This window comes from Callorhinus ursinus, unplaced genomic scaffold (genome assembly GCF_003265705.2).
Source record: "Callorhinus ursinus isolate GAN/ISIS: 27379988/994484 unplaced genomic scaffold, GSC_fseal_2.0 scaffold61, whole genome shotgun sequence".
Classification (NCBI taxonomy): domain Eukaryota; kingdom Metazoa; phylum Chordata; class Mammalia; order Carnivora; family Otariidae; genus Callorhinus; species Callorhinus ursinus.
In genome coordinates this window covers 4,696,028-4,723,641 of record NW_027397123.1, presented here as the reverse complement: position 1 = coordinate 4,723,641, position 27,614 = coordinate 4,696,028, and the positions used below count along the sequence as shown (strand labels likewise).

General features: G+C 39.4%; 1 protein-coding gene and 1 pseudogene across 8 annotated transcripts in view; one reads left to right on the top strand and one right to left on the bottom strand.

Moving 5' to 3' along the window:
* LOC112810782 (major allergen I polypeptide chain 1-like) overlaps positions 1-27,614 on the bottom strand; it is a 49,042-nt gene that overhangs the window by 17,156 nt on the left and 4,272 nt on the right. Inside the window, exon 2 of one of the 8 annotated variants that reach the window (XR_012376033.1) lies at positions 22,407-23,007. The exons of 5 other annotated variants lie outside the window; for them this stretch is intronic. The gene's annotated coding sequence lies outside the window, so the exon portion shown is untranslated. Of the gene's footprint in view, positions 1-22,406; positions 23,011-27,614 lie in introns of those variants that run through there. 2 more of the 8 variants (XR_012376032.1, XR_012376035.1) reach the window with 2 other exon arrangements.
* On the top strand, positions 15,348-16,234 carry LOC112810581 (selenide, water dikinase 1 pseudogene; annotated as a pseudogene).

The following is a 27,614-nucleotide window of genomic DNA, read 5'->3' as shown; positions in this document are numbered from 1 at the left end:
AAAAAAAAAAGATAGCAGGAGGGGAAGAATGAAGGGGGGAAATCGGAAGGGGAGACAAGCCATGAGAGACGATGGACTCTGCAAAACAAACTGAGGGTTCTAGAGGGGAGGGGGGGTGGGAGGATGGGTTAGCCTGGTGATGGGTATTAAAGAGGGCACGTTCTGCGTGGAGCACTGGGTGTTATGCACAAACAATGAATCATGGAACACTACGTCAACAACTAATGATGTAATGTATGGTGATTAACATAACAAAAAAATTTAAAGAAAAAAATAAATAAAATAAAATAAAAGAATAGATGGGACGCCCGGGTGGCTCAGTGGGTTAAGCATCTGCCTTCAGCTCAGGTCGTGATCCCAGGGTCCTGGGATCGAGTCCCACATCAGGCTTGTGGGGAGTCTGCTTTTCCCTCTGCCTCTCTCTCTCTCAGTCTCTCATGAATAAATAAATAAAATCTTTTAAAAAATAATAGAATAATTATATTGGGATTGATAACACATGTAGAAATAAAATGTATTACACAGTGCACAAATGCCAGGGGAGAAGAAATGGATGCCTACTGTTCTTGTATTTTTAAATCTTATATATGAAAGGATATAATATTACTTGAATGTTGATTGTGTTAAGTTAAAGATGTATATTATAAATAAAACTACTTTATGTTTTTAAATTTTTAAATTTAAATTTTTATGTTTTTGAGAGAGAGAATGTGTGCACATGCATACAACTGGGGAGGGAGGGGGGGGGAGGGAGAGAGAGAGAATCTTAAGTAGGTTCCATGCTCAGCATGGAGCTCGACACTGAGATCATGACCAGAGCCAAAATCAAGAGTCAGACACTTAACTGACTGAGCCACCCAGGTGCCGCTAAATAAAACCACTTTAAAAATATTAAAAAATAAGTGAATATAGGACAAAAAATTGAATTGTAAAAATTCAAAATTAGGCAGAAGAAGGAATAATTCAGAACAGATAGGACAAATGGGAAATAAATAGCAAAGCTATAGATTTAAACTCAATCATATCAGTAACCACTTCAAATATAAATGGTTTATAAATTCTATTTAAGAGGCAGAGATTGTTAGAGTGAATAAAAAAGAAGACTTCAACATATACTGCCTGTAGGAAACCCACTTTAAATATAAAGACAAATATAGGCTAAAAACAAAAAGGTGGAAAATGATAAACATGATGACACTAATAAAAAGAAAGCCAGTGTTCCTACATTTGCACCAGATATAGTATATATCAAAGCAAAAAATGTTACAAGGAATAAGAAAGATTATTTCATAATGATAGAAGGGTCAATTTAACAAGAGGATATACAAATCCTAAACATTTTGTACCTAATAGCAAAGCTTCAAATTATATGAAGCAAAAACAATAGAAATGAAAGGAGAAGTAGACAAATCCAAAATTATACTTAGAGACTATATAATTTTTCTCTCAATTATTGATAGAACAAGCAGACAGAAAAATCAATAGGATATAGAAGATTAGGTCAACACTAACAAGCACCTTGACCTGACTGACACATTACCCAACAATATACTTAGCATCATTCAAATAATTCAAATTATATTCTCTGACCACAATGGATTTAAATGAGAAATCAATTATCAAAAGATATTTGATAAGTGTTTAAATACTGGGAAATTTAATCATATACTCCTACTAAACAATCCACAAGTGAAAAAAGAAATCAAATGAGAAATTAGAAAGTACTTTGTTCTGAATAGAAATCAAAGACCACTCATCAAGATTTGTGGGACGCTGCTAGCACTTAGGGGCAAATTTATAGCACTAAATGCCAATATTATAAAATAAAGGTCTCAAATCAATCACTCTATCTTGAGAAACTAGAAAAGGAAGAGCAAAAAAAAAAAAAATCCAAAGTAAGCAGAAGAAAAAAAAAATTAACAGACCAGAGTAAAAAGCCACTCAAATATATAACTGTAAGATAATAGAGAAATTTATAAGACCCAACATCTGGCTTTTCAATAAAATTCATAAACATCTAACCACATTGATCAGGATAAAAAGAGAGAAGATACAAATGACCAAATTAGATTGATAGATTTTTTTTTCTTTCAGAGCTTTAGCGATGTCTTCTGTACACCATAATTTATTATTTTATTATTTTTTTCAAGATTTATTTATTTTGACAGAGAGAGAGAGAGACAGTGAGAGAGGGAACACAAGCAGGAGGAGTGGGAGAGGGAGAAGCAGGCTCTCTGCTGAGCCGGGAGCCCGACGTGGGGCTCGATCCCAGGACCTTGGGATCATGACCTGAGCTGAAGGCAGACGCTTAAAAACTGAGCCACCCAGGTGCCCCTGTACACCATAATTTATGATGAGAATTAAGCTGTCATTCTTATGACAGTACTCCTGTACGTGTCATTTTCCTCTGGCAGCTTTTATGATTTCCTTCTTCTTTCTGCCCCCAATTTATTGAGATATAATTGACATATATCATTGTGTAAGTTTAAGGTGTATATTGTGTTGATTTGATACATTTATATATTGCAAAATGGTCACCACCATGACATTAGCTAACACCTCCATCCCATTACATAATTACCATTGCTTTTTGTGGTAAGAACAATTAAGACATATTGTTATAGCATTTTTCAAGTATGTAATATAGTATTATTAGCTATAATCACCATGCTATTAAATCCCTAGAAATTGTTAATTTTATAATTGCAATTTGTACCCTTTGACCAATATCTCCCATTTTCTCCACCTCCAGGACCTGGTAATCACTACTATACTTTCTGTTTCTCTATTCGGCTTTTTTAGATTCCACATATAAATGAATGTATATAGTGTCTGTCTCAGTTTAACATTTCACTTAACATAATGCCCTCAGGTTTCACCCAAGTTGTCACAAATGATAGGTTTTTCTTCTTTCTCGTGTCTGAAAAATATTCAATATGTGTGTGTGTGTGTGTGTGTGTGTATGTGTGTGTGTGTGTATGTATACACGATCAGCAATGTCAAGCACCTTTTCATGTTCGTGTTGGCCACCTGTATGTCTTCCGTGGAAAAGTGCCTATTCATTTTTTCTGCTCTTTTTTAAAAAATTGGGTTTCTTAAATACTGAGTTGTATGAGTTATTCATATATTTTGGATATTAACCCTTTATCAGATAGATGGTTTACAAGTATTTTCTTCCATTCCACAAGTTGCCTTTTCATTTTGTTAATTTTTTTGCTATGCAGAATCTTTTTATTTTATTTTATTTTATTTTATTTATTTGACAGAGAGAGACAGTGAGAGAGGGAACACAAGCAGGGGGAATGGGAGAGGGAGAAGCAGGGTTCCTGCTGAGCAGGGAGCCCGATGCAGGACTTGATCCCAGGACCCTGGGATCATGACCTGAGCTGAAGGCAGATGTTTAATGACTGAGCCACCCAGGCACCCCCATGCAGAAGCTTTTTAGTTTGATGTAGTCCCACTTATTGATTCTTAAAAAATATTTTATTTATTTATTTGAGAGAGAGAGAGAGCACGAGCAGGGAGGAGAGGGAGAAGCAGGCTCCCCATTGAGCAGGGAGCCCGATGCAGGACTTGATCCCAGGACCCTGGGATCATGACCTGAGCTGAAGGCAGACACTTAACTGACTGAACCACTCAGGTGCCCGCCACTTATAGATCTTTGCTTTTGTTTCTTGTTCTTTCAGTGTCACAGGCAGGAAACTGCTGAAAAGACCAATGTAAGGAAGCTTTTCCTTGTTTTCTTCTAGGAGTGTCAAGTTTTCAAGTCTTACATTTAGTTCGTTAATCCATGTCACATTAATTCATTTTTAATTCAAGTATAATTAATACACAGTGTTATATTAGTTTCTGGTGTACAATATAATAATTCAGCAATTCATGTCAAGTTAGTTTTTGTGAATGGTGTAAGACAGGAGTCCAATTTCATTCTTTTGCATTGTGGATATACAGTTTTTTTAGCACCATTTATTGAAGAGACTATCTTTTCCCCATTGTATATTCTTGGCTCCCTTGTCAAATATAAGTTGATCATATATATGAGGATATATTTTTGGGCTTTCAATTTTGTTCTGTTGTCTATGTGTCTGTTTTTATGCCAGTGCCATACTGTTTTGATTAGTGTTTTTTATAGTTTTTAGCATAGTTTTAGCATTGTTTGAAATAAAAAAGCATGATGCCCCTGCCTTTATTCTTCATTCTCAGGATTGCTATGACTTTTGGGTCTTTTATGGCATCACATTTTAGAATTATTTTTTCTTTTTCTTTAATAAGTTTTTTTAAAGATTTTATTTATTTATTTGAAAGAGAGAAAATGAGAGAGAGAGAGCACATGAGAAGGGGGAGGGTCAGAGGGAGAAGCAGACTCCCAGCCGAGCAGGGAGCCCGATGCGGGACTCAATCCAGGGACTCCAGGATCATGACCTGAGCCGAAGGCAGTCACTTAACCAACTGAGCCACCCAGGCGCCCCTAGAATTATTTTTTCTAATTCTGTGAAAAAGCCAGTGGAATTTTGGTAGGGATTGCATTGAATCTATAGATGGCTTTGGGTAATATGGATATTTTAACAGTATTAATTCTTCCAAACTATGAACATGGGCTATCTTTCCATTTGTTCACATCTTCTTCAGTTTCTTTCATCAAAATCTTAAAGTTTTCAGCATACAGATCTTTCACCTCCTTGGTTAAATTTATTTCTAAAGTTTTCATTGTTTTTGATGTTGTAAATGGGACTCTTTTATTTATTTATTTTTTGGTTGTTTTGTTTGTAAGTGTATAGAAACACATTTGCTTTCTGTGTATTTACTTTGTATCCTACAATTTTACTGATTCCTTTTTTTTCAAAGTGTTTGTCTTTTTAATTTTTATTATTTTTATTTTTTCATTTTTTAAAATTTAAATTCAAGGGGTGCCTGGGTGGCTGTCATTAAGCATCTGCCTTCCACTCAGGTCATGATCCCAGGGTCCTGGGATCGGGCCCCGCATCGGGCTGCCTGCTCGGCAGAAAGCCTGCTTCTCCCTCTCCCACTCCCCCTGCTTGTGTTCCCTCTCTCACTGGGTCTCTCTCTGTCAAACAAATTAACTAAAAATCTTTAAAAAAAAAATCAATTCAATTAATTAACATATAATGTATTATTGATTTCAAAGGGAGAGGTCAATGATTCATCAGTCTTATATTTTATATTATAATACCCAGTGCTCATTACATCACGTGCCCTCCTTAATGTCTACCACCCAGCTACCCCATCCCTCCACCCTCTCCCCTCTAGCAACCCTCAGTTTGTTTCCTATGATTAAGAGTCTCTTATGGTTTGTCTCCCTCTCTGATTTCATCTTGTTTTATTTTTTCCTCTCTTCCCCTATGATCCTGTTTTGTTTCTTAAATTCCACATATGAGTGAGATCTTATAATTGTCTTTCTCTGATTGACTTATTTCGCTTAGCAAAATACCCTCTAATTCCATCCACACTGTGGCAAATGGCAAGATTTCGTGTTTTTGGATGGCTGCATAATATTCCATTGTGTATATATACCACATCTTCTTTATCCATTCATCTGCTGATGGACATTTGGGCTCTTTCCATATTTGGCTATTGTGGACATTGCTGTTATAAACATTGGGGTGCAGGTGCCCCTTCGAATCACTGCATTTGTATCTTTGGGGTAAATAGCAAGTAGTGCAATTGCTGGGTCTTAGGGTAGCTCTATTTTAATCTTTTTGAGAAACCTCCATACTCTTTTCCAGAGTGGCTGCCCCAGCTTGCATTCCCACCAACAGCGTAGGAGGGTTCCCCTTTCTCCGCATCCCCGCCAACATCTGTCGTTTCCTGACTTGTTAATTTTAGCCATTCTGACTGGTGGGAGGTGGTAGCTCATTGTGTGCTTTTTTTTAAGATTTTATTTATTTGACAGAGAGAGAGAGAGTGTGAGAGAGGGAACACAAGCGGGAGGAGTGGGAGAGGGAGAAGCAGGCTTCGTGCTGAGCAGAGAGCCTGATGTAGAACTTGATCCCAGGACCCTGGGATCATGACCTGAGCCAAAGGCTTAAAGACTGAGCCACCCAGGCACCCCGCTCATTGTGGTTTTGATTTGTATTTCCCTGATGCCAAGTGATGTGGAGCATTTCTTCATGTGTCTATTGGCCTTTTGTATGCCGTCTTTGAAGAAATGTCTTTTCATGTCTTCTGCCCATCTCTCAATTGGATTTTTTGTTCTTTGGGTGTTGACTTTGATAAGTTCTTTATAGATTTTGGATACTAGCCCTTTATCTGATAAGACATTTGCAAATATCTTTCCCCATTCTGTGCGTTGTTTTTTAGTTTTGTCGACTGTTTCCTTTGTAGTGCAAAAGCTTTTTATCTTGATGAAGTCCCAATAGTTCATTTTTGCCTTTGTTTCCCTTGCTTTTGGAGACATGTCTAGCAAGAAGTTGCTGTGGCCAAGGTCACAGAGGTTGCTGCCTGTGTCCTTTTCTAGGATTTTGATGGATTCCTCTCTCACTTTTAGGTCTTTCATCTATTTTGAGTCTATTTTTTGTATATGATGTAAGGAAATGGTCCAGTTTCATTCTTCTGCATGTGGCTGTCCAGTTTTCCCAACACCATTTGTTAAAGAGACTGTCTTTTTTTCCATTGGATATTCTTTCCTGCTTTGTCGAAGATTAGTTGACCGTAGAGTTGAGGGTCCATTTCTGGGTTCTCTATTCGGTTCCATTGATCTGTGTGTCTGTTTTGTGACAGTACCATACTGTCTTGATGATGACAGCTTTGTAATAGAGCTTGAAGTCCGGAATTGTGATGCCACCAGCTTTGGTTTTCTTTTTCAACACTCCCTTGGCTATTTGGGGTCTTTTCTTATTCCATAAAAATTTTAGGATTATTTGTTCCAGCTCTGTGAAAAGAGTCGATGGTATTTTGATAGGGATTGCATTGAATGTATAGATTGCTCTAGGTAGCATAGACATTTTAACAATATTTGTTCTTCCAATCCATGGGCATGGAATGCTTTTCCATTTCTTTGTCTTCCTCAATTTCTTTCATGAGTGTTCTATAGTTTTCTGAGTACAGATCCTTTGCCTCTTTGGTTAGGTTTATTCCTAGGTATCTTATAGTTTTGGGTGCAACTGTAAATGGGACTGACTCCTTAATTTCTCTTTTTTCTGTCTCATTGTTAGTGTATAGGAATGCAACTGATTTCTGTGCACTGGTTTAAATCCTGCCACTTTGCTGAATTCCTGTGAGTTCTAGCAATTTTTGGGTGGAGTCTTTTGGGTTTTCCTTATAGAGTATCATGTCATCGGTGAGAGTTTGACTTCTTTGCTGATTTGGATGCCTGTTATTTCTTTTTGTTGTCTGACTGCTGAAGCTATGACTTCTAGAACTATGTTGAACGGCAGTGGTGATAGTGGACATCACTACCATGTTCCTGACCTTAGGGGGAAAGCTCTGTTTTTCCCCATTGAGAATCATATTCACTGTGGACTTTTCATATATGGCTTTTATGATATTGAAATATGTTCCCTCTATCCCTACACTGTGAAGAGTTTTAATCAAGAAAGGATGCTGTACTTTGTCAAATACTTTATCTGCATCTATTGAGAGGATCATATGGTTCTTTTCCTTTTTTTTTTTTTAATGTAGTGTCTCACATTGACTGATTTGCAGAAGTTGAGCCATCCTTGCAGCCCAGGAATAATTCCCACTTGGTCGTGGTGGATAATTTTTTTAATGTTGTGTTGGATCCTATTGGCTAGTATTTTGGTGACAATTTTTGCATCCTTGTTCATCAGGGATATTGGTCTGTAATTCTCCTTTTTGGTGGGATATTTGTCTGGTTTTGTGATCAAGGTAATGCCTCAGAGAAAGAGTTTGGAAGCTTTCCTTCCAGTTCTATTTTTTGAAACAGCTTCAAAAGAGTAGGTATTCTTTAAATGTTTGGTAGAATTCCCCTGGGAAGCCATCTGGCCCTGGGCTCTTGTTTGTTGGATTTTTGATTACTGCTTCAATTTCCTTGCTGGTTATGGGTCTGTTCAGGTTTTATATTTCTTCCTGTTTCAGTTTTGGTAGTTTATGCATCTCTAGGAATGCATCCATTTCTTCCAGATTGCCTAATTTGTTGGCATATAGTTGCTCATAATATGTTCTTATAATTGTTTGTATTTCTTCAGTGTTGGTTGTGATCTCTCCTCTTTCATTCATGATTTTATTTATTTGGGTCCTTTCTGTTTTCTTTTTGATAAGTCTGGCCAGGGGTTTATCAATCTTATTAATTCTTTCAAAGAACCAGCTCCTAGTTTCATTGATCTAGTCTACTGTTCTTTTGGTTTCTATTTCATTGATTTCTGCTCTAATCTTTAATTCTCTTCTCCTGCTGGGTTTAGGCTTTATGTTCTGCTCTTTCTCCAGCTCCTTTAGGTATAAGGTTAGGTTGTGTACTTGAGACCTTTATTATTTGTTGAGAAAGGTTTGTATTGCTATATACTTCCCTCTTAGGATTGCCTTTGCTGCATCCCAAAGGTTACAGACCTGTATGTTTCCATTTTCATTTGTTTCCATGAATTTTTAAAAATTCTTCTTTAATTTCCTGGTTGACCCATTCATTCTTTTGTAGGATGCTCTTTAGCCTCCATGTATTTGAGTTCTTTCCGACTTTCCTCTTGTGATTGAGTTCCAGTTTCGAAAATATGCAGGGAATGATCCCAATCTTTTGGTGCTGGTTGAGACCTGATCTGTGACCCAGTATGTGATCTGTCCTGGAGAATGTTCCATGTGCACCCGAGAAGAATGTGTATTCTGTTGCTTTAGGATGGAATGCTCTGAATATATCTGTGAAGTCCATCTGGTCCAGTGTGTCATTCAAAGCCCTTGTTTCCTTGTTGATCTTCTTAGATGATCTATCTATTGCAGTGAGTGGGGTGTTAAAGTCCCCTACTGTTATTGTATTATTATCAATGTGTTTCTTTAATTTTGTTATTACTTGGCTTATATAATTGGCTGCTCCCATGTTAGGGGCATAAATATTTACAATTGTTAGATCTTCTTGTTGGATATACCCTTTAATTATGATATAGTGTCCTTCCTCATCTCTTATTACAGTTTTTGGTTTAAAATCTAATTTGTCTGATATAAGAATTGCCACCCCAGCTTTCTCTTGATGTCCATTAGCATGATAAATGGTTTTCCACCCCCTCACTTTCAATCTGGATGTTTCTGGGTCTAAAATGAGTCTCTTGCAGACAGCATTTATCCAATCTGATACCCTGTGTCTTTTGATTGAGGCTTTTAGCCCATTTACATTCAGAGTAACTACTGAAAGATATGAATTTAGTGCCCTTGTATTACCTGTAGTCATTGTTTCTGTATATTGTCTCTGTTCTTTTCTGTTCTATGTTAATTTTGGGCTCTCTTTTAGCTTAAAGGGTCCCTTTTAACATTTCTTATAGGGCTGGTTTGGTGATCACAAATTCTTTTAGTTTCTGTTTGTCCTGAAAGCTTTTTTTCTCTCCTTCTACTTTGAATGACATCCTAGCTGGAAAAGGATTCTTGGCTGCATATTTTTCTCATTTAGCACCCTAAATATATCATGCCAGTCCTTTCCGGCCTGCCAGGTCTCTGTGGATAGGTCTGCTGCCAGTCTAATGTTTCTATCTTTGTAGGTTATGGACCTCATGTCCTGAGCTGCTTTCAGGATTTTCTCTTCGTCTCTGAGGTTTGCAAGTTTCACTGTTATGTGTCGGGGTGTTGACCTATTTTTATTGATTTTGAGGGGGCTCTCTGTGCCTTCTGAACTTGGATGCCTGTTTCCTTCCCCAGACTAGGGAAGTTCTGCACTATAATTTGCTCCAATATACCTTTTCCCCCAACCCCTGTCCTCTTCTTCTGGGATCCCAATTATTCTAATATTGTTTTGCTTTATGGTATCACTTATCTCTCAAATTCTCCTCTCGTGATTCAGTAGTTGTTTTTCTTTTTCTCAGCTTCTTTATTCTCCATCATTTTGTCTTCTATATTACTAATTCTCTCTTCTGCCTCATTTATCCTAGCAGTTAGAGCCTCAATTTTTTATTGCATCTCATTTGTAACCTTTTTAAAATTTCAACTTGATTAGATTTTAGTTCTTTTATTTCTCCAGAAAGGGGTTCTCTAGTGTCTTCTATGCTTTTTTCAAGCCCAGCTAGTATCTCTATAAACGTTATACTGAACTCTAGTTCCGACATCTTACTTATGTCCATACTGACCAGGTCCCTGGCAGTCAGTACTGCCTCTTGTTCTTTATTTTGAGGTGAGTTTTTGTCTTGTCATTCGTCCAGAGAAGAGAGATGAACAAGAGAACAAAATACTAAAATGGCAACAATGATCCCAGAAAAATATACACTAAACAAATCAGAAGAGACCCGAAACCAAAAAAAAAAAAAAAAAAAAAGTAATCAGACAGGTGACCAGAATAGAGCAATACAGTGGATCCTGTATGTATTTTGGTCCATTTGTTAGAAAATTAGATCCTAAAATTGTAAAGAAAGAAAAACATATGTACAAAAATACAATTAAATATAATGAAAGGACAGAATGTGACTGTAAAAATGAAAATTAAAAAAGAGTTGATAAAATAAGAAATTGGTTAAAAAATAAAATTGAAAGACTAAAGAATTGTGGGGGGAAGAAAACCTGTGAATTCTATATATTATATTCCCCTAGCACTGGAGTTTTGCAGTTGTCAGTGAATGGTAAACTTGGTCTTGGCTGGATGTTCTTGCTGATTTTCTGGGGGAGGGGCCTGTTGCATTGATGCTCAAGTGTATTTGCCCTGGATGGAATTGCACCACCTTTGCCAGGGGGCCAGGCTAAGTATTCTGCTCTGGATTCCTGTATGTGGCAGTTTTAGAGGATGAGAATGAAAACGGCGGCCTCCCACTCCTCGGTGTGCCCTCAAGGAAAAGCTGTCAATCACTCCTGTCTACCTGGTCTCCATCCACACTCTTTGCTCACCCAGCCTGTGACTGAACGTTTCCATCTCAGGCACACGACCCCATTTCGAGTCTCCAAACTCCTGCAGCATGCACCCTTGCTGCTCCTCCCAGGGGAAGAAGGGGTGTCTCCTGTGGTTCTGCCACTTGCTGGGCCCCTGCTCAGAGAGCAGTTGTTTGTGCCATGGTTCATGGTTTATGGTAACTCCGAGCTGAGAGCCCATTCCTGGGCACGCTGATTGCAACCAGCTTCCCTGCTCCAATGCCTGGGAGCTCTGCCACACTCAGGCACTCCCGGTCTTCCTATGACCCAGGGATCCTGAGACCACACTGTCCCACCTAGGATTCCACCCCACTTCGTGACCTGAACACTTTTCAGGCAGGGACATCCCTCACCAGAGCAGACTTCTAAAAGTTCTGATTTTGTGCTCTGCTGCTGTATCACTTTCCGGTAGCTAGTTTATGGAGGCTCCCTCTCCCCACAGTTTATCTTCCCATATATTGCCTCAGATTCACTTCTCTGCACCTCCTACCTTGCAGAAAGTGGTCGCTTTTCTATTTGTAGAGTTGAAGCTTTTTTCTTAGATCTCCAGTTGAGTGTGCAGGTGTTCAGAATGATTTGATAGCTGTCTAGCTGAATTCCTGAGACCAGGTGAAACTAAGGACTCCTACTCCTCTGCCATCTTGGACTCCTCTTTCAATTTTACTGAATTCTTTGAGTACTTGCTGGGTTTTTTTGGTGGAATCTTTAGGATTTTTTATCTACACAATCATATCATGCAAAAAGACAATGTTGCTTCTTCTTTTCTGATTTGGATGCACTTTCTTTCTTTTTCTTGTCTGTTTCTCTGGCAAGGACTTCCAGTACTACATTGCATAGCAGTAGTGAAGAGTGGGTACCCATGTCTTGTTCCTGATCTTAGAGGAAAAGGTTTCAACTTTTCACCATAGTATGATACTGGCTGTGAATTTGTCATATATGGCTTTTATTGTGTTGAGGTATGCTCCTTCTATCCTTAATTTGTTGAGCATTTTTATCATGAAAAAATGTTGTATTTTGGCAAATGCTTTTTCAGCATCTATTGAGATAACCATTTCATTTTAATTTTTCATTCTATTACATGTTATGTCATATTTGTTGATTTGCTTGTGTTGAACCATCTTTGCATTCCAGGGATAAATCCCACTTGATCATGGTGTATAATCTTTTTAATGTGCCATTGAATTCAGTTTGCTAATATTTTGTTTGCATTTATATTCACTGGGGATATTGGTCTGGACTTTTCTTTTCTTGTAGTGTCCTTATCTGGTTCTGTTATCAGGATAATGCTGGCGTTATAAAATTAAATTGAGAGTGCTGCTCTTAAAATTGAAGAATCTTCAATTTTTTGGAAGAGTTTGAGAAGGATTGGAGTTAATTGTTCTTTAAATGTTTGTTAGAATTCATCAGTGAAACCATTTGGTCCTGGAATTTTCTGTGTTGGGAATTTTTAAAAAATTACCAATTCAACCTCCTTATTTGTTATTGATCTCTTCACATGTTCTATTTCTTCATGATTCAGTCTTAGTATATTGGATACTTCTAGTTTATCCTTTTCATCTTGGTTCTCCAGTTTGTTAGTGTATGGTTTTTTCATAGTAGTCTTTTATGATCTTTTGTATTTCTGTGGTATCAGTTGTAGTATATCCTCTTTCATTTCTGATTTTATTTAAGTTCTCTCTCTCTTTCTGAGTTAGTTTAGCTAAAGGTTTGTCAATTTTGTTTATTTTTTAAAAATCCAGTGTTTAGTTTTATTGATCTTTTCTATTTATTTCCTGGTCTCTATTTCAATTATTTCTGCTTTTATCTGTTATTTCTTTTCTTCTGCTAACTTGGATTTAGTTTGTTCTTCCTTTTCTAGCTCCTTGAGGTGGGAAGTGAGTTTGTGCATTTGAATTCATTCTTGTTTCTTAATGTGGCATTTATCACTATAAAATTCCTTCTTAGAACTGCTTTTGAAGGATCTCATAAGTTTTGCTTCTATTTTTATTTGTTTCAAGGTATTTCTTGATTTCCTATTTGATATTTTGACTGGTCTTTCAGGAACATGTTGTTCAACCTCCAATTTTTTGTGTATTTTCCAGCTTTCCTTCTGTTACTGATTTCAATGTTTTATACCATTGTGGTGGGGAAAGAAACTTAGTATGATTTTGGTCTTTTTTTTTTTAATTTCAAGTTTTTATTTAAATTCTAGTTAGTTACACATCTGGTAAAATTGGTTTCAGGTGTAGAATTTAGTGATTAATCCCTTACATATAACACCCAGTGCTCATTACAAGCGCCCTCCTTAATGCCCATCGCCAATTTAGCCCATTCCCCACCCACCTTCCTCCAACCCTGTTTGTTCTGTCATTAAGAATTTCTTTTTTTTATTAACATATAATGTATTATTTGTTTCATTGAGTTTCTTATGGTTTGCTTCCCTCTCTCTTTTTCCCCCTTCCACTATGTTCTTCTGTTTTGTTTCTTAAATTCCACATATAAGCAAGATCCTATGGTATTTGTCTTTCTCTGACTTATTTTGCTTAGCATTAACACTCTCTAGCTCTATTGATGTCATTGCAAATGGTAAGATATCATTCTATTAGATGGCTGAGTAACATTCTATTGGATATATATACTACATCTTTATCCATTCATCAGTTGATGGACATCTGGGCTCTTTCCATAATTTGGCTATTGTTGATAATGCTGCTATAAACATCAGGGTGCATGTATCCCTTCGAATCAGTATTTCTATATCCTTTGGGTAAATACTTAGTAGTGCAATTGCTGGATCGTAGGGTAGTTCTATTTTTAACTTTCTGAGGACTCTCCATAGATTTTTTTCCAGAGTGGCTGCACCAGTTTGCATACCCACCAACAGTGTAAGAGGGTTCCCTTTTTTCCACATCCTTGCCAACATCTGTTGTTTCCTGTGTTGTTAATTTTAGCCATTCTGACAGGTGTGAGGTGGTATCTTATCATGGTTTTGATTTGTATTTCCTTGATGATGAATGATGTCGAGCATCTTTTCATGTGTCTGTTAGCCATCTGTATGTTTTCTTTGGAATAAAGGCTGTTCATGTCTTTTGCCCATTTTTTAAACTGGATTATTTATTTTTTGGGTGTTGAGTTTTAGAAGTTCTTTATAGATATTGGATACTAGCTCTTTATCACATATGTCATTTGCAAATATTTTCTCCTATTCCATAAGTTGTCTTACAGTTTTGTTGATAGTTTCCTTTGCTCTGCAGAAGCTTTTTATCTTGATGAAGTCCCAATAGTTCATTTTGTTTCCCTTGCTTCCAGAGATGTGTCTAGTAAGAAATTGCTATGGCCAATGTTCAGGAGGTTGCTGCCTGTGTTCACCTCTAGGATTTTGATGGTTTCCTGTCTCACTTTTAGGTCTTTCATTTATTTTGAATTTATTTTTGGGTATGGTGAAAGAAAATGGTCCAGTTTCATTCTTCCGCATATGGCTGTCCAGTTTTCCCAGCACAGTTTGTTGAAGAGATTGTGGTGTTTTTTTTTTTTTAAGATTTTATTTATTTATTTGACAGAGAGGGAGAGACAGTGAGAGAGGAAACACAAGCAAGGGGAGTGGGAGAGGGAGAAGCAGGCTTCCTGCCAAGCAGGGAGCCCAATGAGGGGCTCAATCCCAGGACCCTGGGATCATGACCTGAGCCAAAGGCAGACACTTAACGACTGAAACACCCAGATGCCCTGAGACTGTCTTTTCCATTGGATATTCTTTCCTGCTTTGTCGAAGATTAGTTGACCATAGAGTTGAGGGTCCATTTCTGGGCTCTCTATTCTGTTCCATTGATCTATGTGTCTGTTTTTGTGTCAGTACCATACTGTCCTGATGACTACAGCTTTGTAATATAACTTGAAGTCCAGAATTGTGATACCTCCAACTTTGCTTTTCTTTTTCGAGGTTGCTTTGGCTATTTGGGGTCTTTTGTGGTTTCATACAAATTTTAGGATTGTTCTAGCTCTGTGAAAAATGCTGGTAGTATTTTGATAGGGATTGCATTAAATGGGTAGATTCCTTTAGCTAGTATAGACATTTTAACAATATTTGTTCTTTCAATCCATGAACATGGAATGTTTTTCCATTTCTTTGTGTCATCTTCAAATTCTTTCATAGGTGTTTTATAGTTTTCAGAGTGCAGATCTTTTACCTCTTTGGTTAGGTTTATTCCTCTGTATCTTATGGTTTTTGGCACAATTGTAAATGGGATTTATTCTTTGATTTCTCTTTCTGCTGCTTCATTATTGGTGTATAGGGATGCAACAGGTTCTGGTACATTTATTTTGTGTCTGACAACTTTACTGAATTCGTCTATCAGTTCTAGCTTGGCACTGGAATGGATACTTGTGTCATTCCTTTGAGGCGTGGCGATCTCTGGTTCAAACCACGGATTACATCTATCCTATCATCGGTGACCCTTATGTGATGGGCGGGATAGCATGTGCCAACGTCTTCAGTGACCTCTACGCCATGGGGGCCACAGAATGTGACAATATGCTGATGCTCTTTGGAATCAGTAATAAAATGACCGACAGGGAAAGGGATAAAGTGATGCCCCTAATTATACAGGGTTTTAAAGATGCAGCAAAGGAGGCAGGAACATCTGTGACTGGTGGCCAGATGGTGTTAAACCCCTGGATTGTTCTGGGAGGAGTGGCCACAACTGTCTGCCAGCCCAGTGAATTTCTCATGCTGGATAACATGGTGCCGGGGGACATGCTTGTGCTGATGAAGACCCTGGGGACGCAGATGGCTGTGGCTGTACATTCCTGAAAAATGGAATAAGATCAAACTAGTGGTCACCCAAGAAGACGTCAAGTTGGCGTACCAGGAGGCAATGATGAACATGGCAAAGCTCAACAGAACAGCTTCGGGGCTCATGCACATGTTCAGTGCCCACACTGCTACTGACATCACAAGCTTTGGAATTTTGGGTCATGTGCAGAACCTGGCCTTCAGCTCAGGTCATGATCCCAGAGTCCTGGGATCAAGCCCCACATCAGGCTCCCTGCTTGGAGGGGAGCCTGCTTCTCCCTCTCTCTCGGCCGCTCCCCCTGCTTGTGCTCTCTCTCTCTCTGTGTCACATAAATAAATAAAATCTTAAAAAAATAAAACCGAATTTGTCTGATATAAATATGGCTACTCCGGTTTTCTTTTGACGTCCATTGACATGATAAATGGTTCTCCATCCCCTCACTTTATCTGCAGGTGTCTTAAGGTCTCAAATGAGTCTGTTGTAGGCAGCATATAGATGTCTCTTGTTTTTTATTTTTTTATTTTTTTATTTTTTAAAGATTTTATTTATTTATTTGAGACAGAGAGAATGAGAGAGAGAGAGAGAGCACATGAGAGGGGGGAGGGTCAGAGGGAGAAGCAGACTCCCTGCTGAGCTGGGAGCCTGATGGAGGACTCGATCCAGGGACTCCAGGATCATGACCTGAGCTGAAGGCAGTTGCTTAACCAACTGAGCCACCCAGGCGCCCAAGATGTCTCTTGTTTTTTAATCCATTCTGACACCTTGTGTATTTTGATTGGAGCATTTAGTCCATTTACATTCTGAGTGATTATTGATAGACATGAATTTAGTGCCATTTTATTACTTGTTAAGTCTTTGTTTCTGGAGACTTTCTCTGTTCCTTTCTAGTGTTTGTCACTTTTGGTCTTTCTTTACTGTTTGAAGAGTACCCTTTAGTATTTCTTGCAGGGCTGGTTTAGTGGTCACAAACTCCTTTAGTTTTCATTTGGGTAATTCTTTATCTCCCCTTCAATTCTAAATGACAGTCTTGCTGGATATTCTTGGCTGCATATTTTTCCCATTCAGCATATTGAATATATCATGCCACTCCTTCTGGCCTGCCAAGTTTCTGTGGATAGACCTGCTGCTAACTTTTTGTCTTCCCTTATAAGTTAGGGATTTCTTTTCCCTTGCTCCCTATAGGATATTTTTTCTTACTCTCTATATTTTGCAAATTTTACTGTGATATGTCTTGTGTTGGCCTGCTTTTGTTGATTTTGATGGGAGTTCTCTGTGCCTCCTGGTTTTGGATGTCTGCTTCCCTCCCCAGATTAGGGAAGCTTTCAACTATAATTTCCTCAAATAAATCTTCTGGCCCCCTTTCCTTCTTTTCTTGGAGTCCTATGATACAAATGTTATTATGCTTTATGGAATCACTGAATTCCCTAAGTCTACATTTGTGATCCAATATTTTTCTTTCCCTCTTCTTTTCAGCTTCATTATTTTCCATAATTTTATATTCTATATCACTTTTTCATTCCTCTGTTTCTTCCATCCTTGTGATCATTACATCCGGTCAGTTTTTCATGTTGGTTACAGAATTTTTTATTTCAGCCTGACTAGATTTTAGGTCTTTTATCTCTGTTAAGGGATTCTCTACTGTCTTCTATGCTTTTCTCAAACCCAGCTAGCATCCTTATGATTGTTGTTTTAAATTCTGGATCAGGCATATGAATTGTATCCATTTTTTTAAAGATTTTATTTATTTATTTGACAGAGAGAGACAGAGCGAGAGAGGGAACACAAGCAGGGGGAGTGGGAGAGGGAGAAGCAGGCTTCCCACTGAGCAGGGAGCCCGATGTGGGACGCGATCCCAGGGCTCCGGGATCATGACCTGAGCTGAAGGCAGATGCTTAACGACTGAGCCACCCAGGCACCCGAATTATATCCATTTTGATTAGATCCCTGGCCATGACCTTTTCTTGTTCTTTCTTTTGGGATGAATTCTTCCATCTTGGCATTTTGTCTAGGTCTCTGTCTTCTTCTCTGTGTTAGAAAAGCCTGTTATGTTTCCTGTTCCTGAGAGTAATGGCTTTATTAAGAAATCATATGCTGTCAAGGGCCTGGAGCTTCAGGAAGTGTTTCTGGTGTGTGCTATGTGCACTCTGCTGCTGTGTTTTGGCTGCTCATTCCCTCAGGTCAGTCTTCTGAAGAGCTTCTCCTAGAGTGCAGTAGGAGTGTTTGGACCTTGTTCAGAGTGTGGTGAGTTTTAACTAGGTGTGCTCTGGTCTGCTTGTTAAAAGAGGCCTGATGCTATTTCCACTAGAGCTGAAGCTTTGCAGCACTCTATGATCTGTAGACTTGGTGCTTTCAGGGGGTTTGTGCTGGTCTTCTGGGGGAAGGGCCCACTGCTCTGGTTCTCAGGCACACTTACCCTAGTAAGAAGCACCTGCAAAGTGCAGTGGGATGGGGCTTGATGTAAGCAGCTCAGGCATCCGCTGTTGGCGCTGTGCTGCTTATTGAAGTCGGTCCATGTTGATGGGTAAGGGGGAAAAATGGTGCCAGCTCTATCCCTTGTCCCTGGAGAGGGGAGTTCCCACCCCTGCTGTCCTGGAAGCACTCACAGAAGAGGGAATAATCTCCCCTCATGTGTCCCAGGCATCCCTCAGATCCCTGCCTTCACCTTGTCTGTGTGCCAGCTATCCGCTGCCTGGCAATGCAGTGCACTTGTGTTTTATCCTAGGCAGACCCACCGTGTTTCAAAACTCCCATCTTTAGGGATGTGGCATGGTACAGACCCGCACTCATCCACTGCAGGGTGGGTGGGGGGTGACTTGCCACCCTGGGGCTGGTGGAGGTTTGTCCCAGAAGGACAGTCACACCAAGGTGCAGGAGCTTGGAGTTTAGAGTAAAACGCAGCAAAAAGCTGGTGTCTACGTTAGCTGCCCTCAGCAGGTGTATTCTGCTGTTTTTGGATGGAATATTATGAATATATGTTAGATCCATCTGGCCCAGTGTGTCATTCAAAGCCACTGTTTCCTTGTTTTTCTGTCTGCATGATCTATCTATTGATGTAGGTGGGTGTTAAAGTCCTCTACTATTATTGTACTACTGTCAGTTTCTTCCTTTATGTCTGTCAATATTTGGTTTATGTATTTAGGTGCTCCCATGTTGGGTGCATAAATATTTACAATTGTTATATTCTCTTGTTGGATTGTTCCCTTTATCATTATGTAGTGTCCTTCTTTGTCTCTTGTCACAGTCTTCGTTTTAAAGTCTATTTTATCTGATCTAAGTATTGCTACTTCAGTTTCCTTTTCACTTTCAGTAGTGTGGTAAATGCTTCTCCATCCCTTCACTTTCAACGTGCTTGTGTCTTTAGGTCTGAATTGAGTTTCTTATAGGCAGCATATAGATGTGTCTTGCTTCATCCGTTCACATTATATGTTTGGATTGGAGCATTTAGTCCATTGACATTCAAATTTATTACTGATAAGTATGTGCTTCTTACCACGTTGTTACATGTTTTGGGATTGTGTTTGTAGTTCTTCTCTGTTTCTTTCTTCTCTTGCTCTCTTCCCTTGTGTTTTTATGACTTTCTTTAGGGTTGTGTTTGGAATTCTAATTTTTTTGCATATCTATTACAGGTTTTTGATTTGTGTACCATTAGGTTTGTATATAATTAGGTTTGTATTATGCATATAACAGTCTATATTAAGTTGATGGTCACTTAAGTTTGAACCTATTCTAAAAACACTATATTTACTCTCCCCAGTGTCCTTGTATATGAATGCATAATTTACATCCTTTTATTTCATGAATTTCTTGACTGATTTTGTTTGTTTGTTTATTTATTTATTTATAAATAAATCAGAATTCAAGAATTCCATTTAACATTTCTTGTAACATCCCTTTAGTGGTGATGAACTCCTTTAACTTTTGTTGTTTGTCTGGGAAACTCTCTCTCCTATTCTGAATGGTAGCATTTCTGGAGAGTATTCTTGGCTACAGATTTTCCTTTCAGAACTTTGAATATATCATGCCACTTTTTTCTGGCCTGCAGAAATTCTGCTGAAAAATCCACTGATAGCCTTATCGGCTTTCCCCTGTATGTAACTGTCTTCTTTCCTTAGCTGCTTTTAAAATTCCTTTTTTTTTTTTTAAGATTTTATTTATTTTTTTGACAGAGAGAGACACAGCGAGAGAGGGAGCACAGCAGGGGGGGTGGGAGAGGGAGAAACAGGCTTCCCAAAGAGCAGGGAGCCCAATGCAGGGCTCGATCCCAGGACCCTGGGATCATGACCTGAGCCAAAGGCAGACGCTTAACGACTGAGCCACCCAGGCACCCTTTCTAAAATTCCTTTTTTTATCACTACTTTTTGCCACTTTTAAATTAAAGTGTCTTGGTGTAGATCTCCTTGGGTTGATTTTGTTGGTTGCTCTGTCTCCTGGATCTGGATGTTTGTTTCCTTCCCCAGATTTGGGAAATTTTCAGCTGTTATTTTTTCAAATACATTTTCTGCCTCTCTTTCTTTTCTCCTTCTTAGATCCCTATAATGCAAATATTATTACACTTGATAATGTTATTGAGTTCCTTTAACCTGTTCTCATTTTTTATTATTTTTTCCTTTTTGCCATTCAGCATGGTTGCTTTCCATCACTCTGTCTTCCTGCTCACTGATCCATTCTTCTGCTTCCTCTACTCTACTACTGAGTCCCTCTAGTGTATTTTTAATTTCAGTTATTGAGTTCTTCATCTCTGATTTGTTCTGTTTTATATTTTCTATCTTTTTGGTGAAGGTCTTACTGAGATCCTCCACTCTTTTCTCAAATCCACTAAGTATCTTTATGACCATTACTTTACATTCTCTCAGGTATATTGCACATCTCCATTTCAGTGGGCTAATGAAGTAGGAGTTCTCTGGTGCCCTGTAGTACAGTGTTCCCTGTTCACCAGAACCTGTTCCCTGTTCACCCAGACACTTCAGGGGTGTCTCCTATGTCCAGTGCGTTCACCCTCCTATTGTGGCTAAGCTGCATTTGCCTTCAATCTAATTGGCTACAGTGTCCCACTTTGCCTGTTGTGGGCCAGGTTTGGTCCCTGTCCTGTTAAGTGTCCTGTCTTGGGCTGCCATGTGTTTGAAATTGTGTGATATAAGCAGTCAGACTATATGCCTGCTCTCAGTCCATCTGCCAGAGCTGCAGTCTGCCTGTGCTGCCCCCTGAGAGGTTTTTGCTATGGGCAGGGCTGGCAGTCAGATCAGATGTCTGCCTTCAGTCTGTATGCTGGGGCTGTAGTCAAACTGGTTTGTGACTACACACCTTCCCCTCTCCTCAGGGCAGGAGTCACTTTGGAGTGGTGCTGGTCCTTGCCCCAGCTGCTTGCAGGATGTGATGTGGCAGGAGCCACTTTGGAGGCACTCCAGCTGAGTGGCATAGGTTGGAGTGGGCAGATTCACAGGAGAATGTGGGGTGGGGTGCAGTGTTAGCAAGGCAAGTGGGGGGTCTTTGTGCTGGCTTCTGCAGGTGTCTGGCTATCTAGCCTGGGGTGAGAGGCAGGGAAAAGGTGATTGCCAGCTCTTTTGTTCTTTGAGAAGTCTCCTAAAGATCCCTGCCCCTCCAGCACACATTCTGGGATTAGCAAATAAATCTTCAATTATACCCTAGGCACTTTTACAAGTTGCTGCTTCTATGCTTTATCTCAGAGGAGTTGTTTGTTATGTTGTCTCTTCAAGTGTAGGGACTGTTTCCTATGCCCTCCAGCCGTCCCAAACCTCCTGCTGATTTTTGAATACCAGGAGTTAAGCCCTGCTGATTGTAAAAACTTGTGAAGTTAAGCCCCACTGGTTTTCCAAGTCAAATGTTCTGGGTACTTGTCTTCCCAGTGCAGGTCTCTGGTGTCTGGGGTTTGTCTGGTGTGGGGTCTCTTCCTCTCCCTACCCTGTGCTTGCAGTGTCCCTCTTGTTTGTGGTTCCTGACCATATCTCCACCCCTCTTACCTTTTTAGATTTGGCCTCCTGTCTATGGAGGCCTAACTGTGGAAAGTCTGTTCTGCCAGTTTTCAGCTCTTTTCTGTGTTAGTTACACTTATATGGTGGTTATCTAGGTGTGTCCATAGGACAAGGTGAGTTTAGGATCTTCCTACTCTGCCATTTACCCGAGGAATCTATTTTAACCATTTTAACGTGTACAATTCAATGGTATTTGATGCATTCACAATGTTTTGCAACCATCACCACTATTTAGTTCCAGAACATTTACATTATCCCAAAATAAAACCCACCGCCCATTAGGGACTTACTCTCCATCATTCCCTCCATCCACTGCTTGGAAACTACTAATATGCTTTCTGCCCTGATGGGTTGCCTATTCTGGATAGTTCATATAAATGGAATCATACAATATGTACCCTTGTATGTCAATACAAGGTACAATATGTCTGGCTTCTTTCACTCAGCATGTTTTCAAGGTTCATCTATTTTCTAGGATGTATATATAACTATTTTATGGCTTAATTATATTCCATTTTATGGATATAGAACCATTTGCTTATCCTTTCATCACATTTGGGTTGTTTCCAACTTTTGGCCATTGTGAACAGTACTGCTACGAACATTTGTGTAAGATTTTTGTTTGGACACCTGTTTTTTATTTTTTATCTTTTTGGATACCTGTTTTGAATCCTTTTGGGTATATTCTCAGAAAAGGAAGTACTGGGTCATATGGTAATTCTGTGTTTAACTTTTTGAGAGTGGTCAAACTGTTCTCCACATTAGCTGTACCATCAGCAATGTATGAGGGTACCCATTTCTCCACATCCTCACCAATACTTAATATTTTCCATTTTTTTCTGTTATAGGCATTCTAGTGGTTATGAACTGTAAAGTGAAATCTCATGATTTTGATTTGCATTTTCCTAATGATTAATGACACTGAGCATCTTTTACTGTGATTATTGGTTATTTGTATATCTTCTTTGGAAACACGTCTGTTCAAGTCCTTTGCCCATTTTATTTATTTTTTGCAACATCTAAGTTTTTGTTGATGAGAGTTTTTAAAAGAAGCATCACCACCAATGTGGAGGTTGGGAAATTTGGAAGGGGAGAGAAGGGTAGGGGAAAGGCTTCTGCTTTATTGGTGAGAAAGCTCCATCATGAATTTCCTAAGTCCCCCAGAAACATGTGGTCCTTGAAACGCCTGTATCACTTCTTCAGGACAGTCTTGTTCCAATGGGGTCCAGTTTGGGCTATGATTGCTTCTTAAGGTTCCAGTCATCAGCATTGCATTTAATGCACAAAGAAAAGGAAAAATTAAGTAAAACAGAAAAGTGATGTGAAAGTTAAAATGTTACAGTCTGGCAAAATTGAATTTCTGCAAAGAAAGAATTGAGAGAACAGAAGAGAGGCAACATTCAAAAAGAAAATGGATAAACGCTCTCCAAAAGTGATAAAAAATAAACCAACAGATTCAGGAAGCACTGTGGCAGGTTCATAACTGGTCTCTAGAGTTCTCACAGTGGTATTTTGATTCATATATGTTGCTCATTCAGTGTCTCCATGGGGGAGTGAGGGCTTAGAGCTTCCTGTCTGCCATCTTGTTGACATTACTCCCTCTCATTTTCTGCAAAATGGACAGGCTCAGATTTTTCCAAATCTTCAGTTCTGATTACATTTTGCTTAACAACTCCTTCTTTAGTTTATCTCTCTGCTCTTGCATTTTATCAAAAGCAGCAAGGAGAAAGACAGCAGTACCTTCAGCACTTTGCTTAGAAATCTCAACTAAATATTCAGGTTCATCAATTGCAAGTTCTACTTTTTGCAGAACACTAGAACACAGTTTGAGCAGGTTCTCTGCCACTTCATATCAAGAATAACTTTCCTCCAATTTTCAATAGAATGTTCCTCATTTCCATCAGAGACTTCCTCCAAAAGCACTCCTGATATCCATGTTTCTATCAACTGTCCCTTCAAGGTATGGTGGATAGTCCCCAGTTTCTTCAGGATCAGTGGCTCCTGAAGACTTCCTAGAATCCAGCCCTTGAACTCCCCAAAACCACACAGCAGAATTTAGGGGCATGCATGTGCATGGTGTGGCAGGGTTTCAGGGCATGGCAGAGGGTACAGCCATGAAGGCAGAGAGTTATCCTGAGCTATAAACAGGATGCTAAGTTATCTGCTTGGGGAGTGGGGGTGAAATAGTGCAGCGCATTAGCTTGGATCTGATGCTCTGGAATTTCCTGACTGACCTTGATCAAATTATTTAACTTCTGTGTCTCAGTTCCCCCTTCTGAAAATTGACTGTCTTGTAGTAAAGACTCAATATTACTAAGAGCCAGGCACAGTTTGAAGCAATGGAAAATTAAAGATGGAAAGATGAGGCTGAAATCCTGCCCTTATAGAGCTCACATTCCAGTACAGAGAGGCAGACTATAAACAAGTAAACAAAACAGATTCATGATAAGTCACATGGTAAGTGCTGAGGAAGAAAGTACAGAGTGTAAGGAAGCTAGGTATGTGTGGGAAATTGGTTATTTGAATGGGATGGCTGCTGGGAAGTCACTGACGAGAAATCTGAGTGAGGACCTGGAGGAGTGGCGGAACTGGCAGAGATGTTTGGAAAGAGGGTGATTCAGGCAGAGTGAGCAGCAAGAGCAAAGGCCCTGAGGCAAGAGTGTGACTGGGGTGCCATACTCATTTCTGAGGCTGTGAAACAAATCACTGCAAACCTGTTGGCTTAAAATGCACATTTAGTCGCTTAGAATTCTGGAGGCCAGAAGTCTAAAATTACATTCACTGGGCTGAAATCAAGGTGTTTGCAGGGCTGTGCTCCTTCAAGAGGAAGGGGAGAATCTGTTTGTTTCTTCTTCTAGCTTCTGGTGGCTGTAGGAGTTCCTTGGCTTTGGCCACATTATTACAATTTCTTCTCCATGGTCACATTGTTTTCTCCTCCCTGTCTGTGACCTGTTTCTACTTCTATTTTATAAGGACACTTGCAATTGCATTTAGGGCCCACTCAGATAATCTGGGATAATCTCTCAATTTCAAAAATTTAATTTAATCACATCTGCAAAATTCTATTTTGCCATATAAGGTAACATAGGTTCCAGGGATTAGTTACTTTGGGGGGACATTTCCAGGTTTCCACAGTTGCTTAAAAATAAAAATCAAGGAGGTGAGTGTGGCTACAGAAGAGTGAAATTTGGGAGGAACAGGGGATGTATCACAGCGAGGTAATGAAGGGGAGGCCATTGCCAGGACTTTGGCTTTGACTGGAAAGCTTGGGGAACCACTGAGGGTTCTCAGCAGGAGAATGAGATAGTCTAAGAGGATCTCTCAGTTTCTGTGGGAAGATCAGACTTTGGGGGGTCAGGATGGAAGCTAGGAGACCAGTGAGGGGATGGAACCATTATCCAGGTGAGAGACAGTGGTGGCTGGCCACACCATGGTAATAGTGGAGGTGATGAAAAGTGGTGGATTTATTTCTTCCTTATCCCAACAGATTTGGGATAAGGAAGAAATAAAAGAAATAAAAGGAGTCAAGGATAGCAATGAAGTTTTTACTCTGAGCATCTGGGAAGATACAGTTGCTATGTCCTGAGATCTGAAAGCCAGAGGGAAGAGCAGTGCTGGAGCAGGAGGCAATGAAGAGCTCAGTTTTGGATACATTTGATTTGAGATGTTCATCAGACATTCAAGGTGGCACATTGAGTATCTGATTAGATCTACAGGTCTGGAGTTGAGGGGATTGCTATGAGCTGGAGATGGTGGTGTCAGTGCCCTCCAGCCACTGAGTGTCAGGCAGACACTTGCAGTCAAACAAAGTGAAATGTATTGGAGGCCTGCAATGCAGGACGCTGTACACTGGGAATAACAAGACATCTCAGTAAGAACGTGTTAGAAAGGACACAGTATAGGCTTTAGGCTTGCATAGGTGACTTGGTGAGTTTAAGGAAGCAGAGCATTGTTCTGGATTGGATGCTGTACAGAAATGGGGTGATTCTATGTCAGGGCGTCCCAAGAAATTATCTAAAAGGCAGAAGATGTTTATCTAGAAGGAAGAGGTACCAAAAATGCAGTAGTCACTTATATTATTTGGGAAAGGGGATGCTTGGTCATTAAGGACTTCTGAGCTAAGAAAAGACTTCAGACCCAGAGTTCAGGAGTTCCCAAGCTTCTGGGAGAGCCTGAGCATCAGTTGGTCAGCAGTGACTGGCCGGAGCAGAGGAAGGAACTTGGGGCTGACAGGATGGGGGTTGCTGTGGTTGTGGCCACCAGAAACAGACACAGACAGGGCACACCCAGAATCTCTGTGAGACATATACAGGCAAACAGAGACACTAAAGATATAGGAATGCACACTGGACAATACAAAGAGATATAAGCAGATGTGCACTCTTATAGAGACACTCATACAACACAGAAACCACACACACACACGCCCCTACAGTGCACGTGTTATAGAAACATGGGGGGTAAACACCCAAATACTCATTAAGACAGAAAGACACAAACGAACACAGGATATATAGATGTCAATACACAAAGGCACCCACGCATACACACCAAGAAAAATGCTCACACACACACCTGGGCAAACAGACAGAAACCCTCATAGACACACATGCATAGATGCAGACACATTCAATGCTACATACACATACACACTGGAGAAGAATATGGAAAGAATCACATCAAAGAAGAATATGGAAACATCCACAGGAAGAGACTTCTGGACACAGGGAGAGAAAAATATACACAGAGTCACACATGGACAAAGACACAATCAGGGAAAGGTGCCCATGTATATAATTGCAAAGATAAGTCCCATTCACCCAAGGACATACCTAGATGGAAATTAACAAATGGTCACACACATAGGCGAACATCCACAGAGAGATATAAACACACACACAGGCACACACAAATATTCACATAGACTTTTTTTTTTTCCTCAGTCCTTTAGCTATTTTCATAAAGTTCACATTCCAAGGTGCTTGCTAGGGCTGCTATAACAAAGTACCACAGGCTAGGTGGCAACAGATATTTATTTTCCCACAATTCTGGGGCTTAGAAGTCCAGGATCAATGTGTTGATGGGGATGGCTGCTTCTGAGGCCTCTCTTTGTGTCTTCACATGGTCTTCCCTCTGTACAAGTCTGTGTCCCAATTTCCTCTTTTTATAAGTACAACAGTCCTATTGGATTAGGGTCCAACCCAATAACCTCATTTTAACTTAATTACCTCTGGAAATACTCTACCTCCAAATACAGCCATGTTCTTACTGCTGGAGATTAGAACTCCAACATATGGATTTTTGGAAGTCAATATTCAGTCTTGTGTCTCTACTGTTTAAACTCCTGTCCTGGCTCTCAATTTGCTCAATGTAAAATGAAATTCTTTGACCAGTAATATAGCATCTAGGGATTTATAATGAAAAACAAAACAAAACAACCACATACATATGCAACAACATATGTACGAGGATATTCTTCACACATTTAAATAAAAATCTGAGCACAAAGAAAAAGTTCATCAAGGGGAGACTGCTTAAATCTGTTACTTCTGTGATTCCTAACAGGGAACACTGTAGACATTCTAATGACAGTATAGGTTGTATGTTATTGTAAGACATTCACAATGGATTGAGTAGTTAAAAAGAATGAGAGTACACATAAATCTATATTTATTAATAAGTAATACCTCTCAACAGATGAGCATAAGTCACTTTCTAAAGGTAGTATTAATATTTTTCTAAATTTTGCTATAGTGTTTATTGAACTTAAAAAAAAAAAAAGTAAAACTTTCTCTCTATCCACTCATTTTCCCAGACTAACCTCTAAGCCACTTTTTAGAGAAATCATGCA